Genomic DNA, 24,649 nt, shown 5'->3' with positions numbered 1-24,649 from the left:
CCACAAAATCGGATTCTAGTAGATAAAAACCACCTTTGGTATTTTTTCCAGATTATTTACACTGTAAATGAAGTTTACAAAAATTTTGGTAATTTACTTTAACTATTTAATAATTATTCTCCAATTAATGATTATTTAAGAGGATAAAACAAAGAAAAATAGCAAGACTAATTGAAGAATAATTTTTATATTTTTCAAAGCTTCTACATATATAATAACAGTGTTACAAAACGTTTGGGAAATTTTGGAAACTGTTTTCTATTTATTTCTATTTTTATTAGAATAAATGCACAAAAATCATAAAATTCGGATAAACAGTTTATAAATCCATTTTTATATTTTTCCCAGCTTAAGAATGTTTAATAACAGTAATACAAAATGTTTGGGTAATTTTGGAAACTGTTTTCTATTTATTTCAAATTTTATTAGAATAAATGCACAAAAATCATAAAATTGGGTTAAACACTTTAGAAATCCATTTTTATATTTTTCCCAGCTTAAGTATGTCTAATGGCAGTATTATAAAAAGTTTGGGAATTTTTTTTATCTGGATTCTATTTTTCACGAATTTATATTGTTATGAAGGCATAAAAATTTGGAAAAATAGTTAATCACATCAAAAATTTAAGGGAAAATTTCTGGAAGACCTCTACTTTGTTTAGAATGAAAAAGCAAAGTTTGAGAATTTTTCGAAACTGTTTGATAATATTTTGGATTTTTAGGTGCTTAAAACACCTTTAAATGTATTGAAATACCCTCAATTAATATTACAAAAATCTGGAAAACAATATCCAAAATTATCTTAATCACATGAGTTATAAAATTTCACCATTTCAGAAAATGTTTGTACCTTATCAATATTAAATTTTGACACAATATTGGCATAATTCTATTGTAGTGGCAAGTATACTGGTATTAGCTTTCTATTAGAGACTCATTAGTGTGTAACATTGTGTAGGAATCGATAGTGGTACAAGTGGAACGTAGTTCAAGGCATCATTTGCATCATCTTAAAGCATTGTGAGTATTCACGACTCCCCCTATTTTCGGTTTTTAAATGTTTTGGGGTGGAAAAGCATGTCCTAAACTATTTATGTTCGTTGTATTTATTTTGACTCGTATGAAACTTGGTTGCTATATTTCGTATGTATGTGTATGTTACTTTAATTCATGAGGACTGTATCGCGGTTAAGTCCCTAGAATCTCTCGACACAACTCATTAACTCTTTTGAGCCTATGGTTATTATGGATAGCGCTATCAGGAGGGAGACAACTCCTCACTCGCACGATTCGCTTGAGTGCATTTTACCATTTTATTCTCTATGTTTGCGATACACATAGTAGTTAATAGGGCACAGTTCGGTCATTAGGCTTGGGTTGTGAACTCATGAATGGAATCTTTATGCACATACGAAACTTGTATTCTCATGTTAGCAACGACACTTGTATACTTATTTTAGCAATGAAACTTGTATACTTATTTTAGCAACGAAACTTTTATGCTTATTATAGCAACGAACTTTGTTTCTCATTATAGCAACGAACTTTTATTACTAAAAACTTATATACTTCTTTTAGCAATGAAATTGTTTTCTCTTTGTAACAACTTATATACTTTTTTCAGAACTTTTATTTCGATTCTTGAAACCAATATTATTTTTAATCTGTGAGTACTCACCAACTATTTTTATAGTTGACGCTCGTTTTACATGCTTTTTCAGGAATCATCTAGTAAGAGGCACGTAGAGACACAACACTTGTAGGAACATTTGCATGTGTTGACTTTTAAATACATTGTAATTTCTTTTAAAAAGTTGTTCAAACTCATTGTAAATTTGTAATGATTTTTAATACTATGGTTGGTGTTGTCTTTAAGCTTTTGCTATGAGACCATTTGTACTGCCACGCCCCGTGTTTCCGCTTTAGCGAGGTGTGACACCAAAACACAGTAGAAAATAACCTCAACAAAAATTCATCCACTTTTCAACGACAAAAACCACAAAGAAATTGGGCGGTTAAATATGATAAACCAAAGTTCAAACAACAAACAAATGACAAAGTTTCTCAAAATGTTCAAAATTTCAAAGAACAAATTGAAATGGTTTCAAAAGAAAATGGGATTTCGATGACCAAAGCTCGAAAGAAAGTCTATTGGCAAAATTTTAAGTCAAAAAAGAAACAACATGTTTCATCACCAAAAACGTCTGAAAAAGAAAAGACTGAACATGTTCAAACCAAGTCTCAAAATAAATCTTTTGTTGAAAACAAACCCATTTCAAAACCTGTAATACAACGAAAAGATTTTTCAAAGAAAAATTCAAATGACTCAAAATCACCACCAAAAACAAGTGTTCAAAAACCAAGAAGTGAAAATTTTGTGAAAAATCAACGCTCAAAGAATTTTGTTTCTAATAATCAGAACAATAAGTTTTCACAAAATCGTTTTCAAAGCAATGATTTTCAATCGAATGTACAAAGGAATTGTACTCAATTTTCAAGACAAAAATGATTTTCGAATGCACCATAAGTTTTTCATCAATCAAATGTTGGTTATCAAAAACGTTTTCAACCACAAGCAAAGCCAGTGTTTTCAAAACAAGATTTTGAAAAGTTGAATGAAAATGCAAAGAGAAAAGTGGCATTTAAAGCTACTCAACCTCAATTTCCCAATCCTGATTCGAAGCAAAAAGTCAAAGCTTCGTTTGTCAAAGGAAAATATGATGTGAAAAATATAAATCATTGGCTTGAAGGAAAAGGGAAAGTGTTTCAATCAGGGAAGTTCTCACAAGAGGAAATTAAGCATGCTTATGAAAGCTACTTAAACGAATCGCAAACGGGGAGTTCGTCATCTAAGGAATCGACTCCATCAGTTAGAAAGTGGAAAGCTGTTTTGAAACCAAAAGTTGAGGTCAAACGAACCACTAAAGATAAAGGGAAAGTCAGTTTTGATTCTAAACCAACAAATGATTTTATTTCACTACCCTTGTCTAACAAAGTGGACTTAATTGATAGTTTGAAATCAAAAGTTCGTAATTGGGTTTTAGGATCTTCGTTTCACAATGCATTTACTTTTAATAACCAAGGACCCAAAAAGCCATGGGGAGCTAAAATTTTCCACTGATTGCAGGTTATGTATGATGAGCAATATGATGACAAATGGTACATTGATAGTGGTTGATCTCGTCACATGACTGGTAGGAAGGAAAACTTGCGGGACTATCGAAGTCTTGATAATGTTGGTGTGGTGAAGTTTGGCAATAACCACAAATGTCAAGTAAAAGGTTATGATAAAGTCACGAATGGAAAATTCACAGTTAATAGGGTTGCATACGTCGAAGGTCTTCAACACAATTTGATAAGTGTTTCGCAACTTGTTGTGGGCACTGGTAATCAAGTTGTCTTCGATGAAGAAGGAAGTGTCATTTCGAACAAAGACACTAAATAGGTTCTTCTCAAGTCAAAAAGAAAAGGTGATATGTTTACCCTTGACATCAAACCCATTGTACGTGTTCCCTCGGTTTGCTTACTTTCAAAAGCATCATCAGACATCAGCTAGCTATGGCATCGAAGACTGTCTCACTTGAATTTCAAGAATCTAAATAAGTTGGTGGTAAATGAACTTGTTCGTGGTTTATGTGACATCCCCATTTTCACGACCAGAAAAGACCGATTTTGTTTATGCTTGTTTGAAAATCAGAGTAACATTTTACATAAAAGTGTTGCGGAATTTGTTCCTAAAATAAAAATATGATAAAGATTTATCAAAGCATTTCCGTAGAAATGTATTTCATTAAAAAGACTCGGGATGTCATGTTCAATACAGATCAAAAGCATAAACAGTACAATATAAGTCTTACTACATTATTTCATATCTACATGCCTATATTCGTAATCCCTCATCCAAAACATCACATCTATGCTCGAACGCCACTACCTGTAATACATGAAACTGAGTGGGTCAGGCTTGGTAGCCTGGTGAGCACATAGGGTTTTCAACCCACAATAAATAAGTTATTTAATTTCATCAACCAACAATAACCCAATTACCCGTTCCCGTTATCCTTACTTTACGTCCCTAAACACCTATCATAAGGGACCTAGCCTAATGATCATCATCGGGATGGACACTACTGTTAAGGGGATTCCTCAGCAATAAATGTCCTTAAGGCAATCATGAGGGGGATGGAGTACACCGGTGAACACATCGTTCACAAACACCTACAGGTTGCGAGCCTGCTAGCGTTCCACTGGACTGTCTAGAATAGTCCGTGGTCGTCATCCATACTCCGCTAGATGACAGAATCAACAACAACAACATCGAGGCCTCTCATCATTTTATCACACATCGTCTATTACATCTACCCATGTTTTACCCCAACATTTTTGTAGATATAAAATACATATACAGTTTAAATCATTTAAAGCATGTATAAAAATCTTTCATCAGCATAGACAGCAAGTATTCAAACAATATGCACACACATAGCATGTAATTTATATTAAATACTTCATATCTATGTGTAAGATGAAAGTGACTATGCACTCACTTGTTAAGGTGGTGATTCTGAACTCAGACAGCGCTTCGTTATCTCAAAACAATTTTCCCTTGACAAAACCTAGTATCAATACCACTAGGGTTTAGTCTAACGTTAACCGCGACTAATTAATAGCCTAGCTATTATTACTATTATATAAGCGTTAAACAACACTCTTATATAACTCATAATAATAGCCCAAATAATTATTTTAAGGTCATAATAATGTTACCATAATTAATTAGAAGCTATATTAAAAATAGCGTAGGCGTAGGTCACTTACAACGAGTTTTATAGAAAACCGGGCTTTGCTTGGAGCAGCGTTTCCGAACCGAAAGACCCTTTTTCTCGGGACTCTGGGAGCCTCGGGGCTTCCCTTGGGTGCTAGGGGGTTTACCTAGGGTTTAGGGGGGGGGGGGGGGGGTTGGGATCCTAGAGAGAGAAACTAGTGAGAGAAAGAGGTGGATTTGGAGTGAAGAAGTCGGCAACCCTCGCTGCCCTTTTATAGGCGCGACCCTCCTCGGAACACTGGGCGTTCAGCAGCTCTACGCGGGGCGTAGCTCGGATAAGAGTGCCAGGTGGTGATGTTCGGGTGGTGCGACGTGGTCGCTTCTGGGCCGAAGAAGGGTTCACGTACGCGGCGTCTTTCGAGCTCGGACGCTGGGCGTAGGCGAGGGGCGACATGTCGCAATCCGAAGCGATCCCTGTGATCAGCATTGGACGGCTATGATTCGGCCACGTCATCATTTTCGCATCAGATCTCGCAAATTTACACTCCGACTTAAAAAAATCATAACTTTCGCATACGAGCTCTGTTTTCGACGTTCTTTATATCCACGCGTAGGCGGGAACGTACTCTACAACTTTTATTTAGACTCCGTCGGCTAATTTTGAATTTATTTTAAATATATATTTTTAACAGGCCGGGACAAGATTGGTCCGTTAAAAATTCATAACTTCTTCATCCGACATCCGTTTTCGTCTGTCTTTTTATCGTTACGCTACTATTAACGAGATCTTCGATTCTCGTTTAGGTTGTGTCGGCTAAAAATCGCTCGATCTAATATTCAAACTTCGGGCTGTACACTGCTAAGCCTAAACTTCGAAAAATCATAACTTCCTCATACGAAGTCCGATTTGAGCGTTCTTTTTATGGACGCTCTCGGTTTAACGTTTTCTACGACTTTTGTTTAGATCGCTAAGGCTAAAAGTCGCTCTATCGTAAATTCACTATTTACGCTTCCCGGTGTCGTGCAGGTTCCGTCGCGAAACTTCGACGTGTCATAACTTCTTCGTTATTACTCGGATTTCGGCGTTCTTTATATCCCCAGAATCCTTGTTTCGATCACTAAAACTTTATGTAGAGATATCGGGTTTATCTCACACTTTAATTTTGACGCTTATTTTTATTCTTTATTTATTACACATTTATAAATAAGTAATAAGCATATAAAGGCACATAATTCACATAATAATCAAATATTTCATCTTTATTATCTCAAAAGAGTTACAACAGTTGACCTAGACTATTACATCATCTGATAATGCTTAGCCCCGAAAGCCGGGTGTTACGATTCTCTCCCCCTTAGGATGATTCCGTCCCGGAATCATGCGTCAGCAAACAGATGTGGATAGCGACTCATCATGTCACCCTCTGTTTCCCAAGTGAGATCCGGTCCATTCGAATGTTTCCATCAGACTAGCACAAAGTCGAACATCTTGCGTCATAACTTCTTAGTCGTACGGTCAACAATTGCCTCGGGCTCTTCGATTAGCCTCTTATTCTCATCCATTCTTAACTCTGAGATCGGAATTATGTCGGGAACTTCTCCCTTGAACTTCCTCAAATAACACACATGGAAGGTGTTATGAATACCATCTAGTTCTTTGGGTAATTAGAGCTTGTAAGCTTGGTTCCCAATCTTCTGAAGAACTTTGAATGGTCCAATAAACCTTGGACTCAACTTTCCTCGTTTCCCGAATCTTATAAGTCCCTTCCACGGTGAGACTTTAAGCAAAACCGAATCCCCAAATTCGAAGGTCATCAGTCGTCTTTTCTTGTCAGCCTAGCTCTTCTGACGATCCTGAGCTGCTAACATCCTTTCCCTGATCACCTTCAGCTTCTCAGCAGTCTCATGGACTATCTCGGGGCCCATAAACAGATTTTCTCCAGCCTCAAGCCAACAAGATGGCGTACGACACTTCTGTCTGTATAAAGCTTGATAAGGTGCCATCTTGATGCTTGAGTGAAAACTATTGTTGTAGGAAAATTCTACCAGAGGTAAGTACTCGTCCCAGTTCACTTGGAACTCCAGGGTACATGCTCTCAGCATATCTTCCAGTGTTTGAATCGTTCTTTCGCTTTGACCATCAGTCTGCGGATGGTAAGCTGTACTCAGACACAACTTCGTACCCAATTCCTCTTGTAGACTCCTCCAAAACCTCGACGTGAAACGACTATCACGATTTGATACAATCGTTAGAGGAACACCATGAAGTCTTACCACTTCCTTCACGTAAGCATTTGCAAGCTTATCCATAGACCACCTCTCGTTGGCTGCTATGAAGTGTGCACTCTTGGTGAATCGATCCACGACTACCCAAATCATGTCGTGACCGTTCTTCGTCCTGGGTAGTTTAGTCAAAAAATCCATGGTGATGTCTTCTCATTTACCCATGGGTACATGTAAGGGTTCTAAACTCCCGTATGGTTTCTAATGTTGTGCCTTGACTCTTGCACAAGTTACACACTCGGCCACATACTTTGCGACATCGAGCTTCATCGTCGGCCACCAGTAGTAGTGTTTTAGGTCCCTATACATTTTAGTGCTACCGGGATGAATCGAGTACATGGTCTTGTGTGCTTCTTCCATCAGAAGATCTCTTATTCCCCCCGTCTTAGGTACCCAAATTGGATCTTGGAATACCTTCAGTTCTTGACTGTTTGTACCGAACACTAACATTTTGCCCAAACGTTCTTCCTTTTGGTCATTCTTCTTTGAAGCATCTTCTTGAGCTTTCCAGATACTTTCCACAATCGTCGAGACAACTTCTATTCTCAACGCTCTTGGCCTTTTTCTTTCAAGATTGACTTTTCGACTTAGAGCATCAGCAACAACATTTGCTTTACTGGGGTGGTAAAGTATCTCACAGTCGTAGTCCTTGAGTAACTCTAGACAGCGTCGTTGTCTCATGTTCAATTCCTTCTGATTAAAGAGATACTGGAGACTCTTATGATCAGTGAAAAGCTTGCACTTCGTGCCATAGAGGTAATGCATCCATATCTTCAAGGCAAAAACTACTACTGCCAACTCCAGATCATGAGTGGGGTAGTTCTTTTCATGCTCCTTCAATTGTCGAGATGCATATGCTATCACCTTTTCTCCTTGGGTCAGAACACATCCCAACCCGACTCTAGATGCGTCACTATAGACCGCGAAGTCTTCAACTCCAATGGGTAGAGAAAGAATCGGTGCTTCACATAATTTCTTCTTTAGCTTCTCGAATTCTTCTTCGTGCTTCTCACTCCATGTATAAGTAGCTCCTTTGTGGGTCAAAGCTGTCAATGGAGCAGCTATCATAGAAAAGACTTGGATAAACCTTCGATAATATCCGGCTAGTCCCAAAAAGCTTCGAATTTCCGTGGGACTTTTCGGTCGTTCCCACTTCATCACCGCTTCGATTTTTGTTGGGTCAACCATTATTCCTCCTCGGTTAACCACATGACCCAAGAATTGGACTTCTCGGATCCAAAAATCACATTTGGAGAACTTTGCATACAGCTTCTCCTTCTTCAATACTTCTAACACTTCCCGCAAGTGTCTGCCATGCTCCTCTTGATTTTTCGAGTAAATCAGAATGCCATCTTTGAACACTATCACAGATTTATCGAGGAATGGTTTACAAACCCTGTTCATCAAATCCATGAACGATGCTGGAGCATTCGTTAGTCCAAATGACATAACCAAGAACTCGTAGTGTCCATATCTTGTTCTGAATGCAGTCTTCTCAATATCCTGCTCTCTTACCTTTAGCTGATGATATCCTGACCTGAGATCGATCTTTGAGAAATAGCTCGAACCTTGCAACTGATCGAATAGGTCATCAATCCTTGGCAATGGATACTTGTTCTGCACCGTTGCCTTGTTTAGCTCTCTGTAGTCTATACACATTCTCATGCTTCTGTCTTTTTTCTTCACGCATAGCACCGGAGCTCCCCAGGTTGATGAATTAGGTCGAATGAAACCGTTGTCCAACAACTCCTGAAGCTGCATCATAAGCTCCTTCATCTCCGTTGGTGCTGATCGGTACGGTGCCTTCGCTATCGGTGTTGTTCCTGGTAACAAGTCTATTCTGAACTCTACTTGTCTATCAGGTGGTAATCCGGGAAGATCTTCGGGAAAGACTTCCGGATAATCACACACCACTAGTATACTCTGCACCTCCTTTTTCTCTTTCTTTGCATCGATCACGAATGCCAAGTACGATGCACATCCCTTGGACAAACATTTCCTGGCTTTCATCAGGGAGATGATTCCAGAATTTACTCTGTGTTTGTCCCCGTACACCATAAATGACTCTTTTACGGGTGGGTTCACCCTTACTATCTTCTTCCTGCAAAGAATCTCAGCATCATTGGCGCTAAGCCAATCCATTCCTAGAACGATGTCAAAACCGTTCAACTCTATGTTCAACAACTCTTCGTGGAATTCGTTTCCGTTTAGGTCAATGACGATGTTCCTAATACGATCACTAACAGGTACGAATTTGCCACTGGCAACTTCCACAATTAGGGCATTATCAAGTTTTTCGACAGGCAATGCTAGTTTCCCACCAAACTTATGTGACACAAAGGAGAAGTTTGCTCCGGAATCAAACAGTATATTGGCAGCAAACCATTTACAAGGAAGGTACCTGAAGCGACATCTGCTGCCTCCTTTGCAGCTTCGAGTGTCATCTGGAAGGCTCTGGCCTTCGGCTTTGGTGGAATGTTGGGTCTTCATGCCTCCTTCTTCCTCGGGCAGTCCCTCGAAATGTGCCCTTCCTCGTTGCACTCATAACAGACCTTCTTAGTGAACGTGCACTCGTGGGCATAGTGCCCGGGCTTTCCACACTTGAAACAGGTGACCCCTCCGTCACATTTTCCTTGGTGCTTCTTCTTGCATTTGTCGCACCATTTTGCTTCGACTCCTCCTCCTCTCGAACCAGGCTTCGAGGATTTACTCTTCTTGCTGGATCTTGAGGATCCATCAAATTTCCTTTTTTCTCACCAACCTCATCCCTCTCCAGACCCCTTTCCTTATGTTGGGTCTCCACATTCTTAGCTGCTCGAATCGCTGATTTCAGAATGGTTGCCATCTTGACTGTCGGGCCAAAGTCGGCTGGCAGTCCATTTGCGAACCTCTCAATTTTGGAGAGTTCGGTTGGCACCAGGTATGGAAATAACTTCATCTTCTCAGTGAATGCAGTAGCATAGTCTTCAATGATCATCCTCCCCTTCTTCAAGTTTTAGAACTCATTGTTCAAATCAATCAGATCTATCTCTGAACAATACTGCATCTTCAGTTGTTCCAAGAACTCATCCCATGACATCTTCAGGGCTTCTCCTCGCGGCATTGTATCCGCCAATAGCTTCCACCAGCTCAAGACTCCAGTTTTCAATTGCCTAACTGCAAAGACAGTCTTCTGTTTCTCGCTACAGCTGCAGCTCTCGAACACCATCTCCATTTCGGAGATCCAATCCATAATCTCAACAGGATTTGGGCTTCCTAAGAGACTTGGTGGCTTCGTACCCAAGAAATTCTTATACATCTGCCCATCCTTGTCGTTTCCCCTCTCTGGGTCATTCATTCGTTCACCTTGAGTCCCAACTTGACTCACATGGCGGCTATAGTTCCCTTCCTCCGATTGCTCGGGAATTAGCTCGGGTTGCTCAATGGGCATGGTAGGTTCGTCCCTATTTTCGTGCAACATCTGCCTCATTTCCTCCCTTTGTTCTGCTAACATAGCCTGAATCATGGCTTGTACTCCAGCCATGGTTGTAATGCCCGTGTTTCTAGGCTAGGCATTAATATTGACTTGATAGTCTAGGTTAACCTTTGTGACTCATTTTGGAGAAATGAAAAAGGAATTATGTGAATATTATGTGTTTTATGTGTTTTATGCTTAATTACTAGGAGTTAAATAATTAAGAATAAAAATGAGCGTCAAAAATAAATATTAGATAAAGCCGATATCTATTAAGCAAGTTGTAGTGGTCGTGACAAGGATTACGGATATATAAAGAACGCCGAAATCCGAGTTATAACGAAGAAGTTATGACCTGTCGAAGTTTCGCGACAAAACCGGCACGGTGCCAAATGACGTAAAAAGTGAGTTTTTGATAAACTACTTTTTAGCCTTAGTGATCTAAACGAAACACGTAGTGTTCGTTAAACCGAGAGTAGGTATAAAAAGAACGTCCAAATCTGACTTCGTATGAGGAAGTTATGATTTTTCGAAGTTTCGGCTTAGCAATAGATGGCTAAAAACTCGAATTTTAGATCGAGTGATTTTTAGTCGACATGACCTAAACGAGAATCGAAGGTCTCGTAAATAGTAGCACAACGGTAAAAAGTCTGACGAAAACGGACGTCGGATGAAGAAGTTATGAATTTTTAACGGATTTCCTGTCCCGGTCTGTTAAAAATAATAATATAAAAATTAAATTCAAAATTAGCCGATGAAGTCTAAACGGAAGTTGTAGAGCGTAATTTTACCTACGTGTGCATATAAAGAACGTCAAAAACGGAGTTCGTATGTGAAAGTTATGGATTTTAGAAGTTTTTGCACAAAAATCGAGAAAATTCGCATAGTCACGTTTTTGCCACGTCACCTTCGCTTAGAACGTGCCACGTGTCCAAAATTGGTGAGTCATGCGAGCCACGTGTCCGAGCTGCTGAGTCATCCGAGCCCCTGATCTGATCCGAAGTAGTCCAGTAGCGGTGCGACACGTACCCTCCTTCACGTGACCGAGCCCTAGCAAGCTGCCACGGACACCCCCTCCTCGGATCCGGACTTCGGTCCAATCACAAGAGGCAAGCAGCCCCTTCGCACATGCAGCCCTCGTGCGAGCCATCCCCCTGCGAGCTTCGGATCTTCGCCACCTGGAGGCTTCTCAGCCATAGGATCAGGAGGCTCGCCCCTATAAATAGGAGGGTGCAAGACCTCCCGGGTATATTTTGGAAAAGTGTCAATTTTAGCCTCTAAACTCATATTTCTTTCATATTAACATCCCCCGAAGCCCCGGTATCGATTATAACCCCCGGAACACGCCACGAAGTGCCCGTGAAGCCCGGAAAATTTATCTTTTCGGTTTCGAAGCCCGACCTTTGCAGAGCCCGGTTTCTCAATAAAACTCCCGGTTTTATTAGAAACGAACGTTTTAGGAAACGAATTGCTGCCCGATTATCATCAAATCATGTGAGTGTGTAGTTACTTTCAATTTACATATAGATATGAAGTATTTACCTTAAAATACGTGTTATGTGTAAATATGTTAATTGTTTATTTGAGGTGACTGTTGAATTGATGTTTTATACAAGTTTTAAACTGTATATGTATTTTATCTACAAATATGTTGGGTAGAAAATGGGTAGACGAAATAGTCGATGGGTGTTAAAATAATGAGAGGCCTCGGTATCGGTGTTGTTGTTGGTGTTATTGGTGAAGTCTTCTAACGGAGTATAGATGACAACCACAGACTTTCTAGACAGTCCAGTAGCACACTAGCAGGTTCGCAACTTGTAGGTGTTGATGAACTAAATGTTCATTGGTGTACTCCAATCTCCCTCATGGTTGCCTTTAGGACATGTATGGCTGAGGAGTCCCCTTAGCAGTAGTGTCCAACCCGATGATATTCCTTAGGATAAGTCCCTTGTGTTAGGTGTTTAGGGACGTAAAGTGAGGACAACGGGAAGGGGTAATCAGGGTTATTGTTGATTGGTGAACTTAATAAGTTATTAGTATTGTGGGTTGAAAACCCTATATGCTCACCAGACTCCCAAGCCTGACCCACTCAGCTTTTTATATTACAGGTAGTGGACCCCGAGCATAGTCGGATGATGATGATGAGTGATTTATGGATTATAGGCCAGTAGTTATGAATAACTGTTGTAAGGCTTATAATGTCTTGTTTATGCTTTTGATCTGTATCGGAACATGACATCCTGAGGTTTTGATATAAAAGGAAATTATATATTTCTTAAAGAAAGGTTTTGACAAACTTTTATCATGTTTTGTTTTTGGGGACCAATTCCGCAACATCTTTTGAAAAGATTTCTCTGATTTTATTTTAAAAAGCATAAATTAAATCGGTCTTTTCTGGCCGAGAAATTAGGGGATGTCACAGTTGGTATCAGAGCATTAGTTTAAGCGAACTAAGAAATTGTAGGATTTCTAGACTTAAACTTAGAATTCTAAGTGATGATTGTGAGATGAGTGTCTACCATATTTTAGACACGAGCACTAGTTTATTTTAGGAAAGGTGCCTAAAATTCCTTTATGTGCTAAATGCTATATGTTGCCATATATGCCATTATTTGTTCGGATCTATGGTCTGTTGCCGACCGGATCTGGAAACCTTATGTGTATAGGATTCTAAGCGTATGATTACGAGATTAGAACTAACATGTAAACGTTTCAGAGTGATAAGGGAATTGGCATGTCTAACAAGGATAAAAACCTAAATTCGCCTTATTCGGTATATAGATTGTAATGGCAAGAACTCGAAGTGGAGCAGGAAATGCAAACAGAAACCAACAACCTCAACCTCAAGTGGTGGAACCGGTGCCTATAGTAGGAGCTGCACCCGAACCCATCACCATGGCTGGAGTACGAGCTGTGATTCAAACCATGATGGCTGAACAGAGGGAGGAGTTGAGGCAAATGTTGCTGAACAATAGGGATGAACCTTCAGTTCCTGTTGAACAACGTGAACTAAATGACGATCGATCTGAAGAAGGGAACAACATCAGATCGGTTGGTCATAGTGAACCGCTCGTGGTTGGAAGGAATAACCACGAGGGTAGAGTGGAGAGAAATGGGTGCAAGTATAAGGACTTTATGACTTGCAAGCCATCGACCTTCACTGGAAAAGAAGATCCTATCGGAGTAATGGACTGGATCTCGGAAATGGATTTGGCTTTCATGACTTGTGATTGCCAAGGCAAGTTACAAACCACCTTTGTAGTGCGTCAGTTCAGGGGTAGTGCTGCTCGTTGGTGGAACACTTTGGGGAAAACCCTAAGCCCTAATGAGCCACTGAAAATGACCTGGGCAGAGTTCTTGGTGCACTTTAAGCGCAAGTACTGCTTGGCCCAAAACGCACTTGAGTTATAAAACCAATTTCTAACGTTGCAGAAGGGGAGTATGACCGTTGACGAGTATACGAATAACTTCACAGACAAAATGGAGTTTGCTTTGCGTATTGTCCCAGATGAGATAGTGAAAATTGACAGGTACGCAAAGGGACTTCCATGGGAGTATGCAGTGCTAGTACATCAGGCACTTACTTTGGAGGCAGCTATCTGGGCTGCCAAGTCTGTTGAAGATATGATAAAGGGGAGAGCCGCCAGCAAGGCTGAAGTTGGTGAAAAGAGAAAGTTTGAAGGAACTTCCGATTCCAATAAGAAGAACAAATTCTCGAAGACTGGTTCGAGAAAATTCGGAGGTGAAGCCGAAGCCAAGTGGTGTGACAGGTGCAAGAAGAAACATGCTGGGAAATGCAGTGTGGAACTCACTTGTTACAAATGTGGAAAACCAGGGCATTATGCCAATAAATGCACCTTCACTAATAATGTCTGTCATGGGTGCCATGAAGAAGGGCATATTTTGAGGGATTGCCCAAAGAAGAAGGAGGCAGCAATGCCCAATGTTCCACCAAAACCAAAACCAAAGGCATTCCAAATGATCCTTAATGAAGCAGATGGAAATATAAGGGATTATGAGTAAGGACCTTATATTCCCAAAACTAAGACATAAAGTAGCAATGTAGTTAGTAACTTGTAGTTTAGCTTATTAGAGGCATAGTATAGGGTAAACTTGAACCTTTGTGTAATCGTTTCAAGGAAATAATATAAACCCTGGTTTTGTCATTTGATGAATAGAATGGTTGGTGTAATTTTTGAAGTTGTCCCAATCGTTTGGAATTTCCATCACCAACCAAGTTGAAGCAGAATTGATGATTGAAGATACGCATGGAAGAAGTCCTAGTAGAGTCTAGGAAAATTTTATGATTAATTGGATATATTCGTATGTGTTAAATTGTTTTGTGATTTTAGGACTTGGGGACTGCGAGACAGTACTTGGAACGAGTATGAGTAGGTGTGAATAGTAGTAGAGATCTATACTACTGGAAGCACAGGACTCACACTTGGATCAGGGAAAGTCACAAGGTTACCAAGGAACTCATAATTGATTCCGTCTTATTCTAGTCTGTCGTTACCATCGTTTCGGTAATGACTAAGAAGATGACTGTTATTCCGACCCTAGTGGTCATATCAAATTAAGTCCGGCATCGATGAGTTTGTTATGTGGATCAGAGAACCAAATTCGATGTAGCAGTTGACTTAAGCCGAATTGAAGTAAAGGCTGATCAAAGTGATCAATAGAAGTATCGTGTTCGTTGTTAAAGAAGTTGGGTTAGGGTGTGTTCTGATCCAAAGGGATAAAATGATAGCGAATGCATCGAGGCAATTGAAAGAGCATGAAACGAACTACCCCACTCATGGTCTGGAGTTGGCAGCGGTAGTATTCTCCTTAAAGGTATGGAGAAGGAATTGAACATGAGGCAACGGTGCTGGCTAGAGCTACTCAAGGACTACGACTGTGAGATACTTTACCACCCTGGTAAAGCAAATGTTGTTGCTAATGCTCTCAGTCGGAAGGTAAATCTTGAAAAGAAAAGGCCAAGAGCGTTGAGAATTAAAGTTGTCTCGACAATTGTGGAAAGTATAAAGAAAGCTCAAGAGGAAGCTTTAGAGAGAAATGACCGAAAGGAGGAACGTTTGGGTGAAACGTTGGTGTTTGATACAGACGGTCAAGGACTGAAGGTATTCAAAGATAGGATTTGGGTACCTAAGGCAGGAGGAGTAAGAGATCTTCTGATGGAAGAAGCTCACAAAACCATATACTCGATTCATCCCGGCAGTACGAAAATGTATAGGGATCTAAAACCCTATTACTAGTGGCCAGCGATGAAGCTCGATGTTGCAAAGTATGTGGCCGAGTGTGTGTAACTTGTGCTAGGGTTAAGGCACAACATCAGAAACCATATGGGAGTTTAGAACCTTTTCCTATACCCATGGGCAAATGGGAAGACTGATGGGTTTTGCGCATTCTAACACTCCTAAGTGTACATGCAACCCTAAATACCTTGGATCTATGTTTTCTCTATTATACATGCAATTATGAACTTTCCAAGGTATTACCCTATCTAGCATACAATACTTGATACTTGGGTAATCAAATGGATAGAATACATACCTTTGTTTGATGTAGCTTGTCTCCATGAAGCTTGAGTGCCTAGTGCCCCAAGTGTGACACCTCAAATGGTTCACACAACACCAAATGCACATGGAATGACTTGAGAGAAATGGAACACTCCTTGAAATCGTCTAGCCCTCATATTCACACACTAGTGCACGATTTCTTGAGCCATGGGATTCTTTTATATGGTGGCTATTAGGGTTACACCATGTAACTCATAACTTTACCCATTCCTTATGCTCCATGGATTTTAACCTCCATGGAGTATCCATGGGTCACCCCATGGGCTTAGTCCAACATAAGGAATCTTGGATCACAAGCCCACATATATAAGAATGAATGATTTACACAATCAACCCATACATTTAATTAGTCTCCTTTTGATCACTTAATTAATTCCAAATTAATTCTTGATCAATACTAATTAAATAACCTTATTAATATATTAGAACTTATAATATATTAACCAACCTTAAGTGTTATTTCTCTCATTATAGTCTATCCAAATGCTCAATGATGCCATGCAACCCAAATGGACCATGCCGGGTCGGGTCAAGTCTTACCAATTATAGTTATGGACTTAGACATTAATCCAACAGTCTCCCACTTGGATAAGTCTAAAACTATTATTGCGTATGACTTCAGGAACCGATCAGCAATCGTAGCTCTCAAAAGCTTCTGTCGAACTCTGACCTTGTCGATGAACTCTGACCTTTGTCAATGACTTGTCCATTAGATAAGGGATCATATATTCGTCCATTCTAGATATCATATGGACTGAGACATGGATTATCAATCATTCTCTCTGTCCATTTGTTGTTTCCCGATTTCCGATTCATGATGACTGACTGATTGAACAAATCAAATCAGTCCTGGCTTGGCCAAGCACTCACATGTATCATCTTTAAATCATCGAGGGGCCCACAGATATCGCTTTTATCCCGAAGGTAAAAGGAATGGATAAACTTCGACTCATATGGCTTGTTCTACTACTTGTTGAATCATACACAAAGGCACGTTTTATAACATCGAGTTACCAATGATTTTTCGTGCAATCAATGTATAACCAACTCATAGTAACAACTCATATCTCTAGGTTTGAAGAATATAAGATATTATCGTCTCATGATCACTCGTGATAAAATCCATGAAGTGATTCAAATGAGCGTGGGTTGAATCCAATACTCAGAACTTATGAGCACTCATGAGTGTTGTAGCACCACTTTGTCCACCAACTTGGACCTCTACAAACCAACCCATGACAGTCTTGATTCATATCTACTTCCAACATATGACCGACTGTGGATGGTTTGAATAACTTAATCATTCAGGAAGAGCGACTTAGTTATTATGGAAGTCAAAACATGCAAAGTGAAACACAAGAATAAATGAATCAAATATGGTATCAAACCCTATGAATATAAATAAACACTTTTATTTATCACCATACTGATTACTCATTATTCATTGTTTCGGTTTTATCAACTTTATACTTGAATTAAAAACACTAGTTGTCCCACGCTCCAAACATGTACACTATGTTTTTCTTAAACAATAGCTTTGCCATACACCAAGTATGCACTCTATGTTTGTCTATGATCCTTACTTTGTGAAATAAACCAATTGAACATAATTTCAATGATTCTAATTTCACACTCCCAAATCCTTATCGAAAAATGTGAGAATTTCAAATTCCTATCATTTATCGAAATCTGTTTAGATTTTAAACTTATATGCACTGACCCTCCTGTAATGAATATGTACAAAGTCACAAAGACTTGTCAACAGTCATTATAAGGTATTCCAATGGAGATCAACTCCATGGAAACCAAGTCTCATATTCAAAGTACATTGCTTTGGACATGCTTCTTGCATTAAGTTTTCTAATCTTACACAGATAACTTCCACCTATGGAGACAACTCCATATTCTCATTTTGACTATCACTTCTGAATAAGAGATGCCTCTTTTCAGAATATGTCAATATGGTCCTTCCAAAATTAGCACTATACTTCCAACTGTCCCTGAGCAACCAATCTTTGGTAAACCTCAGATTGTCCTCGACAATTGCTTAATCATTTTAGTCATATCCAATTCTAGACCTTTTCCCTTCTTAATGCCTCTGGGCATTTGGAAAAATTTAGAAATGACAAATATTATAGCACATGCAATCGATCCTGTACCCAAAGCAAATGGTACACGATTCATGATGTCTCACATAAAGACATGATTCTAGACCAGTCTTTTGCTACAATATTTTTATTTGCCATGTTTTTAAAATTTGACTATGAAGAGGGATGCCGTAATCATAATCGAATTTTGAGAACGCAATATATAGAATTTCCTTAAGTTGAACCAATCCAACATGAAATTCATATATATATTCTTGACTAAAGATGATTAAGGTCTCAATCTAAGCCTTTAGAACTGAAATGAAGTATATCCTCTCCCTTAATTATAGCAAAACAACTTTTTCAATCCCTGCAGCCTCACGAATTGGAACTTTTGTTTTCTATAATTAACATTGCTAACTTGCAACACTAACAATAATTATCATGCTCCCACTAACATGATGATTATTAGCATAACACTTATGCTCCCACTAGCTTTGACATGTACTCAGAAATCAGCTGGACTTCTAGAAATCAATACTTTATTGACTTCCTTACCAAAGTTCAAATTTCTGATACGAGATGCTTTGATAAAACTTTATCAAAATCATACACCTTTCCTTAGATAGCATGCATGTGTGTCTAAACAATTTCAGAACTATGAAAAGGGATGCCGTAATCATAGTCTCAATTGTTTAGACCTTTTGCCATCTGCTTCAAATCTACTTGGTGGAAGTGTTTCCTCACCATCATTTTCATGAATCGGAGAGAAACCTTATGACCCTTAGATTTTATGGTGTATATGTTCTTATCCATGTGAATCGTCAAAACCATAGTCACAAGACAAGGATAATGACAAATCTAAACTCATATGGACTGAACTTATGCAATCTTAACTTCTTGCCACCTGGCAGTACAGGGCCTGCCATTGCTTCCAAGTTGTTATGCAACCAATTGAGAACTTTCAGAACTCCTATGCAAAGCCAACTTTAACTGGAATGGGCACAAAATATGTCAACACGATAGGTTATAAACCTCAAGTCGTGTGCTAGTGAAGAACCTCAGGTTTTATTCTTGATTAGTTCTTGAAATTCTTTTTAGGATCTTTAAGACTCCCACTATCCTCTTGACGTATAAGACTATCTTGCCAAATATTCAAGAGATAGTGCGGATTCTTTATCAAGACAAACACTTCACACAATTGGCCTTAGTTGGTCTTTGTTTTATCCAAAACATCACAACTTACCAATTTCAAATGTACAAGAGTAGGACACTTTTACTCTTACATTTGACAAGTGTTTTAAACCTTTCTTTAAGATATGTCACTCAAGTTACAATCTTGGAGTATGACTCTAAGAATTGTTTTGGAACGAAGTATGACTCATCTTCCTGATCTAACCATTTCAACAATTCATGACTCCTCTTCTTAGTCATAAGAATGCACTAAGATGACCTTTAGAGGACTAATTGTGATATGATTTCTAAATCATTAAGATGATCACAAACATGATACTAAAGTACTCTCCCATCTTTTCAGATTTGAGAAACTTTTATCTTTCTGCCTAATTTGATTCTTCCCATTCGTTCTGCCATACATTGAGACTTTTCCAATGTTTCAGAATTATACTTAAACTTGTAAGTATAACCATATTTAGTAAACTTTAGTAAATCAAATAGTCTTAACGAGCTTTGTGGTGGACATGACCAGTGCACAAGAATGTGTACTCGATCCCTTTAGTCCTTCACTTGACTCACACATCCATGTGAACAAGTAATTAGTCTTGATTTTCCAATGCTTGAAAGTTCTCATTCATCATACTATTCAACTTGCATGATTCCAAGTTTCGGTCCAATTGAAACTTGGGCGATGAGGAACTTTCCTGATTTGGTAAATTTAGACACTACCACAAATGAAAGAATCAAATCCATTTTCCAATATTGCTGTCAGTGGAATCATATAAGCAACAATTTTCCACAAATGCCATTGTAAGGATACTTCAAATAAATAAAATTAAACAATTTTCTTTTATTTTAAAACTTTGCGGAAAAACTTATCCTTACAATCCACATGGAAAATTGTTGTTATCTATTCCTTGCTCAAAATTCTGATGCGATCGAAATCCACCTTCACGATCAGAATCAACATATACTTCCTTTAAGATTTATCTCTATTCTTTGATTCTTAAAACATCAACATGTGACCCAGTCACATCATGTAATGAGGATCTCAGAATAGAACTTAACAGAGTTAGATAATGGGCTCTACCTGATGTAGAGTCAAACTTATTGACTTTAACATCCTTAGGTAAATTTGGCAGCTTTGCAATCAACGCCCCTTCCTTTGGCAAAATAAACATATGGACCCTTTGGTAATGGGACTATCTCAGACTTAGCCTTTCTCTTTACCATTTGGTCAACCGGGTTGACTATGGCCAATCCCTTTCCATTGGGAAGAGAATGCTTTTTCTGGATTTCCAGTGTCACCATTGTCACTGTCCATAAAGTTTTTGGGAAGTTGATCTTCTAATCAAATTTGCTTTACTATCGTTCCAAATCATTGCTGATTCAGCAGCACCAAGCAAATAGATATGATCATTAAGGTTCATGTAATAGTCTGTTTCATAGTAGTCCCAAAGGAACTCACTATGTGACTTAGAAAGTGATTGAACATCCAACTTTCTCAAGACTTTGACACCCAACTCTCCCAGCTTGTCAATATGTGACTTCATCTTTAAGATGTGATCACACATAGACCTTGCTTGCCATTAGGGCTTGAGTGACCTTGAACTTGTGGGTTAGGGAGAATAATTGGAGGAGGTGGAGGAAGTAAAGTTCCAAGAGATTTGGGAAGATCATAGATGTCTGAACTAGACATCTTTTGGGAGATATTCAAGATAGTTGATCTAAAGTCCTTAATATAACACCCAATATGAAATATTAAGGCTAGGATCCAACAACCTATTTATAACTGGAAGAGGGATGTCGTAATCCGAGTTATAAAATAGTTGAAGGTAGGTAAATGACGATTTACCAATTTCCACCATGAAAAACGAAATGTATTATTAGGTTTTAATTGGTTTTGAAACTCCTAGATTCTTTTGAGATTCATTGAACTTTTCAATGACATGTTTCAATCTCGAGTGTGCCCTTCAGGTTTTGTGACTGGGATGCCGAGGATCACAAAACAAGGTGTGAAGTAACCATGCAAATATACTTGGTACCCTTAATATTTACCCCTCAATCGATGTGCCGGTTAACCACACATGCTCCAACGATACTATGATAAACATTAAGTTACCCTTTGCCTACCTTGTTAAGTCCAGGTTAGTGTGCCGGTTAACCACACACACTCCACTAACAGCTTAAACAAAGTGCAAAATCTAATTTCATGGATTAGCACCTTATTCACATTTTCCTAAGTAACTAAGATTGGGAATTAATAAAAGGTTTAGTTACTTAGTATTTATCATTAATACTTTTAATGAAGGGAGAATTATAGTCCTTGTCCTACCTGTTCGGCTAACGACCCTCCACCAGTCAAGGAAGCGGTGGGTGAGAGTGGACACCCATTAAACTGCCATTTTATAGGCAGTAACCTTATACCCCCCTTATAGACCAGCTTCGTGAATGAGGCCTACTAACGGTAAGACTGACTTGCTCTTATACATATATTTATTATTAACTTATAATACTATAAAGTATAAGGGTTGAATTTTAACTTTTAAAATTCTAAGGGCTAACTTGGAATTAAAGTGTTCATGGGGAAAACTTTACAAATTCCAAAACTTGAGAGCAAGTTTTGAAAATATTCAAAACTAATTAATTCCATAACTTATGTGTTTAAAGTAGTTTTAATTAAAAAAAAAACTCTTCAAGTTCCATAACTTGAGGACAAGTTATGGAAGACTTTAAACTAATAAAAGAATGTAACTTTTCTTTATTTTTGTAACTTATGGAACTAATTAAGGTTACACATTTTATCATTTAATGAAGTGACTCTTGAACCTCCATAACTTGAGGACAAGTTATGGAGTCATAAAACCATTTAATGAGGACAAGACTCTTCATTTTTGTAACCATTGCCAACTTTTTATGAGTTTTATGAAACTTAAATGTGACTTTTCATATAACTTGAGGACAAGTTACAAAAACACATTTTAGAATCAACTCTTAGATTAAAATGGATTGAAAACACATAATCAATTAACTTTTCTATTAATCTAATAAACTCATATGAACAAAGATAATTCACATCAAATTTTTTTCAAGTAATTAGCATAACTTTTAAACTAATACAATTCGATTTTTCAGCTAATTTTGCAAGTATAACAAGAAAACAAGCCTTGGCTCTGATACCACTGATGGGTTTTGCGCATTCTAACACTCCTAAGTGTACATGCAACCCTAAATACCTTGGATCTATGTTTTCTCTATTATACATGCAATTATGAACTTTCCAAGGTATTACCCTATCTAGCATACAATACTTGATACTTGGGTAATCAAATGGATAGAATACATACCTTTGTTTGATGTAGCTTGTCTCCATGAAGCTTGAGTGCCTAGTGCCCCAAGTGTGACACCTCAAATGGTTCACACAACACCAAATGCACATGGAATGACTTGAGAGAAATGGAACACTCCTTGAAATCGTCTAGCCCTCATATTCACACACTAGTGCACGATTTCTTGAGCCATGGGATTCTTTTATATGGTGGCTATTAGGGTTACACCATGTAACTCATAACTTTACCCATTCCTTATGCTCCATGGATTTTAACCTCCATGGAGTATCCATGGGTCACCCCATGGACTTAGTCCAACATAAGAAATCTTGGATCACAAGCCCACATATATAAGAATGAATGATTTACACAATCAACCCATATATTTAATTAGTCTCCTTTTGATCACTTAATTAATTCCAAATTAATTCTTGATCAATACTAATTAAATAACCTTATTAATATATTAGAACTTATAATATATTAACCAACCTTAAGTGTTATTTCTCTCATTATAGTCTATCCAAATGCATGATGCCATGCAACCCAAATGGACCATGCCGGGTCGGGTCAAGTCTTACCAATTATAGTTATGGACTTAGACATTAATCCAACAAAGACATCACTATGGATTTTGTGACTAAACTGCCCAGAACAAGGAACGTTCACGACATGATTTAGGTGGTCGTTGATCGCTTCACTAAGAATGCGCATTTCATAGCCGCTAACGAGAAATGGTCTATGGATAAACTTGCAATTCTTACGTGAAGGAAATTGTGAGGCTTCACGGTGTTCCATTAACGATTGTATCCGATCGTGACAGCCGTTTTACCTCAAGGTTTTGGAGGATTCTACAAGAGGAATTGGGTACCAAGTTGAAAGTGATTAGGGAAAGGATGTTAGATGCTCAAAAGAGCTATGCTGACAAGAAAAGACAACCGATATCATTCGAAGTTGGAGATTCGGTTTTACTTAAACTCTCGTCGTGGAAGGGACTTATAAGGTTTGGTAGAAGGGGAAAGTTGAGTCCAAGGTTTATTGGACCATTTAAAGTTCTTCAGAGGATCGGGAATCAAGCTTACAAGCTAGAATTACCGGCAGAACTGGAGGGTATTCATAACACATTTCATGTGTGTTATTTGAGGAAGTTTACGGGAGATGTGCCCGACATAATTCCGATTTCTGAGTTAAGGTTGGATGAAAACAAGAGGTTAATTGGAGAACCTGAGGCAATCGTTGACCGTAAGACTAAGAAGTTGTAACGTAAGATAGTAGATTTAGTGCTTGTGTGTTGGAAACATATAAATGGGTCAAATCTCACCTGGGGAAAAACAGAGAGTGACATGGTGAGTCGCTACCCGTGGTTGTTTGTCAATGTGTGATTCCGGGGACGGAATCATCCTAAGGGGGAGAGAATTGTAATGCCCGTGTTTCTACGCTAGGCATTAATATTGACTTGATAGTCTAGGTTAACCTTTGTGACTCATTTTGGAGAAATGAAAAAGGAATTATATGAATATTATGTGTTTTATGTGTTTTATGCTTAATTACTAGGAGTTAAATAATTAAGAATAAAAATGAGCGTCAAAAATAAATATTAGATAAAGCCGATATCTATTAAGAAAGTTGTAGTGGTCGTGACAAGGATTACGAATATATAAAGAACGCCGAAATCCGAGTTATAACGAAGAAGTTATGACCAGTCGAAGTTTCGCGACAATACCGGAACGGTGCCAAATGGCGTAAAAAGTGAGTTTTTGATAAACTACTTTTTAGCCTTAGTGATCTAAACAAAACTTGTAGTGTTCGTTAAACCAAGAGTAGGTATAAAAAGAACGTCCAAATCTGACTTTGTATGAGGAAGTTATGATTTTTCGAAGTTTCGGCTTAGCAGTAGACAGCTAAAAACTCGAATTTTAGATCGAGTAATTTTTAGCCGACATGACCTAAACGAGAACCGAAGGTCTCGTAAA

This window comes from Lactuca virosa, chromosome 6, assembly GCF_052849685.1.
Source record: "Lactuca virosa cultivar CGN04683 chromosome 6, Lactuca_virosa_CGN04683_v6, whole genome shotgun sequence".
Lineage (NCBI taxonomy): Eukaryota > Viridiplantae > Streptophyta > Magnoliopsida > Asterales > Asteraceae > Lactuca > Lactuca virosa.
The sequence above is the reverse complement of the archived record's forward strand: the minus strand, read 5'-3'. Positions refer to the sequence as shown.